The following is a 7,661-nucleotide window of genomic DNA, read 5'->3' as shown; positions in this document are numbered from 1 at the left end:
ATGTAACATGTCTATGATCATGGAATTGCCCCCTCTATGCCATCCTGGCATTGTTGGTACAATTCCATGATCCCAGTGGTCTGTAGCACAGACCCTGGTACTGCCAGACTGCCCTTCCTGGGGTTTCTCTGCAGCTGCTGCTGCTGCCAACCCCTCAGACAGTCAGCTGCCCTCCTGGGGTCCAGCCAGGCCTGGCCCAGGATGGCAGAACAAAGAACTTCCTCTGAGAGAGGGTGTGACACCCTCTCCCTTTGGAAAATGGTGTGAAGGCAGGGGAGGAGTAGCCTCCCCCAGCCTCTGGAAATGTTTTGTTGGGCACAGATGTGCCCAATTCTGCATAAGCCAGTCTACACCGGTTCAGGGACCCCTTAGCCCCTGCTCTGGCGCGAAACTGGACAAAGGAAAGGGGAGTGACCACTCCCCTGACCTGCACCTCCCCTGGGAGGTGTCCAGAGCTCCTCCAGTGTGCTCCAGACCTCTGCCATCTTGGAAACAGAGGTGCTGCTGGCACACTGGACTGCTCTGAGTGGCCAGTGCCACCAGGTGACGTCAGAGACTCCTTGTGATAGGCTCCTTCAGGTGTTAGTAGCCTTTCCTCTCTCCTAGGTAGCCAAACCCTCTTTTCTGGCTATTTAGGGTCTCTGTCTCTGGGGAAACTTGAGATAACGAATGCATGAGCTCAGCCGAGTTCCTCTGCATCTCCCTCTTCACCTTCTGATAAGGAATCGACCGCTGACCGCGCTGGAAGCCTGCAAACCTGCAACATAGTAGCAAAGACGACTACTGCAACTCTGTAACGCTGATCCTGCCGCCTTCTCGACTGTTTTCCTGCTTGTGCATGCTGTGGGGGTAGTCTGCCTCCTCTCTGCACCAGAAGCTCCGAAGAAATCTCCCGTGGGTCGACGGAATCTTCCCCCTGCAACCGCAGGCACCAAAAAGCTGCATTACCGGTCCCTTGGGTCTCCTCTCAGCACGACGAGCGAGGTCCCTCGAATCCAGCGACACCGTCCAAGTGACCCCCACAGTCCAGTGACTCTTCAGCCCAAGTTTGGTGGAGGTAAGTCCTTGCCTCACCTCGCTGGGCTGCATTGCTGGGAACCGCGACTTTGCAGCTACTCCGGCCCCTGTGCACTTCCGGCGGAAATCCTTCGTGCACAGCCAAGCCTGGGTCCACGGCACTCTAACCTGCATTGCACGACTTTCTAAGTTGGTCTCCGGCGACGTGGGACTCCTTTGTGCAACTTCGGCGAGCACCGTTTCACGCATCCTCGTAGTGCCTGTTTCTGGCACTTCTCCGGGTGCTACCTGCTTCAGTGAGGGCTCTTTGTCTTGCTCGACGTTCCCTCTCTCTGCAGATCCAATTTGCGACCTCCTGGTCCCTCTTGGGCCCCAGCAGCGTCCAAAAACGCCAAACGCACGATTTGCGTGTAGCAAGGCTTGTTGGCGTCCATCCGGCGGGAAAACACTTCTGCACGACTCTCCAAGGCGTGGGGGATCCATCCTCCAAAGGGGAAGTCTCTAGCCCTTGTCGTTCCTGCAGTATTCACAGTTCTTCAGCCTAGTAAGAGCTTCTTTGCACCAACCGCTGGCATTTCTTGGGCATCTGCCCATCTCCGAGCTGCTTGTGACTTTTGGACTTGGTCCCCTTGTTCCACAGGTACCCTCAGTCAGGAATCCATCGTTGTTGCATTGCTGATTTGTGTTTTCCTTGCATTTTCCCTCTAACACGACTATTTTGTCCTTAGGGGAACTTTGGTGCACTTTGCACTCACTTTTCAGGGTCTTGGGGAGGGTTATTTTTCTAACTCTCACTATTTTCTAATAGTCCCAGCGACCCTCTACAAGGTCACATAGGTTTGGGGTCCATTCGTGGTTCGCATTCCACTTTTGGAGTATATGGTTTGTGTTGCCCCTATCCCTATGTTTCCCCATTGCATCCTATTGTAACTATACATTGTTTGCACTGTTTTCTAAGACTATACTGCATATTTTTGCTATTGTGTATATATATCTTGTGTATATTTCCTATCCTCTCACTGAGGGTACACTCTAAGATACTTTGGCATATTGTCATAAAAATAAAGTACCTTTATTTTTAGTATAACTGTGTATTGTGTTTTCTTATGATATTGTGCATATGACACTAAGTGGTACTGTAGTAGCTTCACACGTCTCCTAGTTCAGCCTGAGCTGCTTTGCTAAGCTACCATTATCTATCAGCCTAAGCTGCTAGACACCCTATACACTAATAAGGGATAACTGGGCCTGGTGCAAGGTGCAAGTACCCCTTGGTACTCACTACAAGCCAGTCCAGCCTCCTACAGCTAGACACCCTATACACTAATAAGGGATAACTGGGCCTGGTGCAAGGTGCAAGTACCCCTTGGTACTCACTACAAGCCAGTCCAGCCTCCTACATTACCTGTGTTACTAGCCTATCCTCCTTCCTAGGTAGCCAAACCTCCTTTTCTGGGTATTTAGGGTTTCTGCTTTGGGGAATTCTTCAGATAACAAATGCAAGTGCTCATCAGAGTTCCTCTGCATCTCTCTCTTCACCTTCTGCCAAAGGATCGACCGCTGACTGCTAAGGACGCCTGCAAAACCACAACAAAGTAGCAAAGACGACTATTGCAACCTTGTATCGCTTCATCCTGCTGGCTTTTTCGCCTGTTTCCTGGTAGTGCATGCTCTGGGGGTAGCCTGCCTCCTTCTTGCACCAGGAGCTCTGAAGAAATCTCCTGTGGGTTGACAGAATCTTCCCCGTGCAACCGCAGGCAACAAAAGACTGCATCACCGGTCCTCTGGGTCCCCTCTCAGCACGACTAGCGTGGTCCCTGGAACTCAGCAACTCCGTCCAAGTGACTCCCACAGTCCAGTGACTCTTCAGTCCAAGTTTGGTGGAGGTTAAGTCCTTGCCTCCCCACGCTAGACTGCATTCCTGGGTACTGCATGATTTGCAGCTGCTCCGGCTCCTGTGCATTCTTCCAGGATTTCCTTCGTGCACAGCCAAGCCTGGGTCCCCGACACTCTAACCTACAGTGCACAACCTTCTGAGTTGTCCTCCGGCGTTGTGGGACTCCCTTTTGTGTCTTCGGGTGAATTCCGGTTTACTCCTCTTCCAAATGCCTGTTCCGGTACTTCTGCGGGTGCTGCCTGCTTCTGTGACAGCTCCCTTACTTGCTGGGCGCCCCCTCTGTCTCCTCATCCAAGTTGCGACATCCTGGTCCCTCCTGGGCCACAGCAGCATCCAAAAACCCTAACCGCGACCCTTGCAGCTAGCAAGGCGGTCTTTCTGCATGGGAACACCTCTGCAAGCTTCTTTACGACGTGGGACATCCATCCTCCAAAGGGGAAGTTTCTAGCCCTTTTCGTTCTTGCAGAAACCAAAGCTTCTTCCATCCGGTGGCAGCTTCTTTGCACCCTCAGCTGACATTGTCGCGACTCTTGGACTTGGTCCCCTTGTTTTGCAGGTACTCAGGTCCGGAAATCCACTGTTGTTGCTTTGGTGGTGTTGGTCTTCCTTGCAGAAACCCCTTATCACGACTTCTGTTCTCTCTGGGGGTTATAGGTGCACTTTACACATACTTTTCAGGGTCTTGGGGTGGGCTATTTTTCTAACCCTCACTGTTTTCTTACAGCCCCAGCGACCCTCTACAAGCTCACATAGGTTTGGGGTCCATTCATGGTTCGCATTCCACTTTTGGAGCATATTGTTTGTGTTGCCCCTATGCCTATGTGTTCCTATTGCAATCTACTGTAACTTTACATTGCTTGCATTACTTCCTTTTGCTATTACTGCATATTTTTGGTATTGTGTACATATATCTTGTGTATATTTGGTATCCTCATACTGAGGGTACTCACTGAGATACTTTTGGCATATTGTCATAAAAATAAAGTACCTTTATTTTTAGTATATCTGTGTATTGTGTTTTCTTATGATATTGTGCATATGACACCAGTGGTATAGTAGGAGCTTTGCATGTCTCCTAGTTCAGCCTAAGCTGCTCAGCTATAGCTACCTTCTATCAGCCTAAGATGCTAAATACACCTCTTACACACTAATAAGGGATAACTGGACCTGGTACAGAGTGTAAGTACCCCTTGGTACCCACTACAAGCCAGGCCAGCCTCCTACAATGCAAAGCTCCTACTATACCACTTAGATCATTTGCACAATATCATAAGAAAACACAATACACAGAGTTACTAAAAATAAAGGCACTTTATTTTTATGACAATATGCCAAAGTATCTCAGTGAGTACCCTCAGTAAGAAGGTAAGTAATATACACAAGTTATATGTACACAAACCCAAAAATAGGTAAGTAAGAGTCAGAAAAGTAATGCAAACAGTGTAGAATTACAATAGGCTGCAATAGGGAAGCATAGGTATGGGGCAACACAAACCATATACTCCAAAAGTGAAACGGGAATCACGAATGGACCCCAAACCTATGGGAGCTTGTAGAGGGTCGCTGGGACTGTAAGAAAACAGTCAGGGTGTCCAAGATACCCCACCCCAAGACCCTGAAAAGTAGAAGTAAAGTACACCTACTAACCCAAAAGAGCACAATAGTCGTGATAGGGGGATTCTGCAAGAACAACAAACACCAGCAGTGCACTGACAACGGATTTCCAGACCTGAGGACCTGCAAGGCAAGGGGACCAAGTCCAATAGTCGCAACAGTGTCCAGGGGGGGCGGGAGCCCAGGAAACCCCGGATGAAGGTGCAAGGAAGCTGCCTCTGGATGGAAGAAGTTTGGAGTTCTGCAAGAAAGAAGAGGACTAGGAACTTCTCCTTTGGAGGGAAGATGTCCTGTGTCACGATGAAGCTTGCAGAGGTGTTCCTAAGCAGAAATACTGCAAACTAGCCTTGCTAGTTGCAAGGGTTGTGGTAGAGGTTTTTGGCTGCTGCTGAGGACGAGGAAGGACCAGGATGTCGCCTTTTGGAGAAGGAGACAGAGGAGGCGCTCAGCAACTCATAGAGCCCTCACAGAAGCAGGCAGCACCCGCAGAAGTACCCCAACAGGCACTTAGAAGATTAGTGAACCAGAGTCCACGCGAAGTTACGAAGAAGGGTCCCACGACGTCGGAGGCCAACTCAGAGGGTTGTGCACTGCAGGACGGAATGCTGGGGACCCAGGCTAGGCTGTGCATGAAGGAAATCCTGGAAGACTGCACAGGAGCAGCTGCAAATCACGCAGTACACAGCTTTGCAGTCTGGCGTGGGGAGGCAAGGACTTACCTCCACCAAACTTGGACTGAAGAGTCACTGGACTGTGGGAGTCACTTGGTCAGAGTTGCTGTGTTCCAGGGACCACGCTCGTCAGGATGAGAGGGGACCCAGAGGACTGGTGATGCAGTCTTTTGGTGCCTGCGTTATCAGGGGGAAGATTCCATCGACCCACTGGAGATTTCTTCAGAGCTTCTGGTGCAGGGTGAAGGCAGCCTACCCCAAGAGCATGAACCACCTGGAAACAGTAGAGAAAGCCGGCAGGATGAGGCGCTACAATGTTGCTGGTAGTCATCTTGCTACTTTGTTTCGGTTTTGCAGGCGTCCTGGAGCAGTCAGCGGTCGATCCTTGGTAGAAGTCGAAGAGGGAGATGCTGAGGATCTCTGATGAGCTCTTGCATTCGTTATCTAAAGAATTCCCCAAAGCAGAGACCCTAAATAGCCAGAAAATGAGGTTTGGCTACCAAGGAAGGAGGATTGGCTACCAAGAGAGGTAAGAGCCTGTCAGAAGGAGCCTCTGACGTCACCTGCTGGCACTGGCCACTCAGAGGAGTCCAGTGTGCCACAAACACCTGTTTCCAAAATGGCAGAGGTCTGGGACACACTGGAGGAGCTCTGGGCACCTTCCCTGGGAGGTGCAGGCCAGGGGGGTGGTCACTCCCCTTTCCTTTGTCCAGTTTTGTGCCAGAGCAGGGCTGGGGGATCCCTGAACCAGTGAAAACTGGCTTATGCAGAGATGGGCACTATCTGTGCCCATCAAAGCATTTCCAGAGGCTGGGGAAGGCTACTCCTCCCCAGCCTTCACACCTATTTCCAAAGGGAGAGGGTGTTACACCCTCTCTCAGAGGAAATCCTTTGTTCTGCCTTCCTGGGCCAGGGCTGCCCGGACCCCAGGAGGGCAGAAACCTGTCTGAGGGGTTGGCAGCAGCAGCAGCTGCAGTGGAAACCCCGGAAAGGAAGTTTGGTAGTACCCGGGTTCTGTAGTAGAGACCCAGGGGATCATGGAATTGTCACCCCAATACCAGAATGGTATTGGGGTGACAATTCCATGATCTTAGACATGTTACATGGCCATGTTCGGCGTTACCATTGTGACGCTATACATAGGTAGTGACCTATGTATAGTGCACGCGTGTACTGGTGTCCCCGCACTCACAAAGTCCGGGGAATTTGCCCTGAACGATGTGGGGGCACCGGGGCACCTTGGCTAGTGCCAGGGTGCCCACACACTAAGTAACTTTGCACCCAACCTTCACCAGGTGAAGGTTAGACATATAGGTGACTTATAAGTTACTTAAGGTCAGTGGTAAATGGCTGTGAAATAACGTGGATGTTATTTCACTCAGGCTGCATTGGCAGGCCTGTGTAAGAATTGTCAGAGCTCCCTATGGGTGGTAATAGAAATGCTGCAGCCCATAGGGATCACCTGGAACCCCAATAACCTGGGTACCTCAGTACCATATACTAGGGAATTATATGGGTGTACCAGTATGCCAATGTGAATTGGCAAATTTAGTCACTAGCCGGTTAGTGACAAATTTGGAAAGCAGAGAGAGCATAACCACTGAGGTTCTGGTTAGCAGAGCCTCAGTGAGACAGTTAGTCATCACACAGGGAACACATACAGGGCACATACTTATGAGCACTGGGGACCTGCCTGGCAGGGTCCCAGTGACACATGGACTAAAACAACATATATACAGTGAAATATGGGGGTAACATGCCAGGCAAGATGGTACTTTCCTACACCCCAGCAGAGGGAGATTAAGTGATTTGCCCAGATCACAGTATGTCACGAAAACCCTGAGACTAGAACCTGGTTTCCCAGTTTCAAAAGTCAGCACTTCTGGCTCTGGCGCCACAAGAATGTAAGTGCATGGCTAAATAAGGAGAGCGGTGCACTGTTAGAGACGCTTTCACAACAAGAAACCACACAGATCCTTTTTGGCAACAATTGGGAAACTTAATTGTGCATGGAACAATTCAAATTGGAAAATAAAGCAAACAGCAGAGCGTATGGCTCACTGCTTTTTTGGCAGTGAGACTAACGTCATTCAGAACTGTGGAGCGGAGATAAAGAGCGAAAATAGCACAGAGCCAGATAGCAGTGAATTGACACGAGAGAAAAAGAAATACCGTGAGGGATCAGGACCCCTGCAAGCTGTTTTGTTTGATGCTGCCATGGAGAAGGGACAGCCCTCACTGCAGATCATGGCCTCTCTTGTTAAATAGGGGCTGAAACTGGATTGAAACATTTTGATAATTTTATATCACAAAGCTACGGTAACCCATCATGCACTCACTAGTGTGTGTAGAGCCTTCTCTTCTGTGCATTGCCCCACTTTGTAAATTTGTTGCAGTGTTTTTGCCAACCTAACGCCACATTAGTGTAAACAAAATGATGCTAATGTGGCACTAGGTGGCGC

The sequence above is a fragment of the Pleurodeles waltl genome, chromosome 4_1 (genome assembly GCF_031143425.1).
Source record: "Pleurodeles waltl isolate 20211129_DDA chromosome 4_1, aPleWal1.hap1.20221129, whole genome shotgun sequence".
Classification (NCBI taxonomy): domain Eukaryota; kingdom Metazoa; phylum Chordata; class Amphibia; order Caudata; family Salamandridae; genus Pleurodeles; species Pleurodeles waltl.
Note: the sequence above shows the minus strand (reverse complement) of the source record.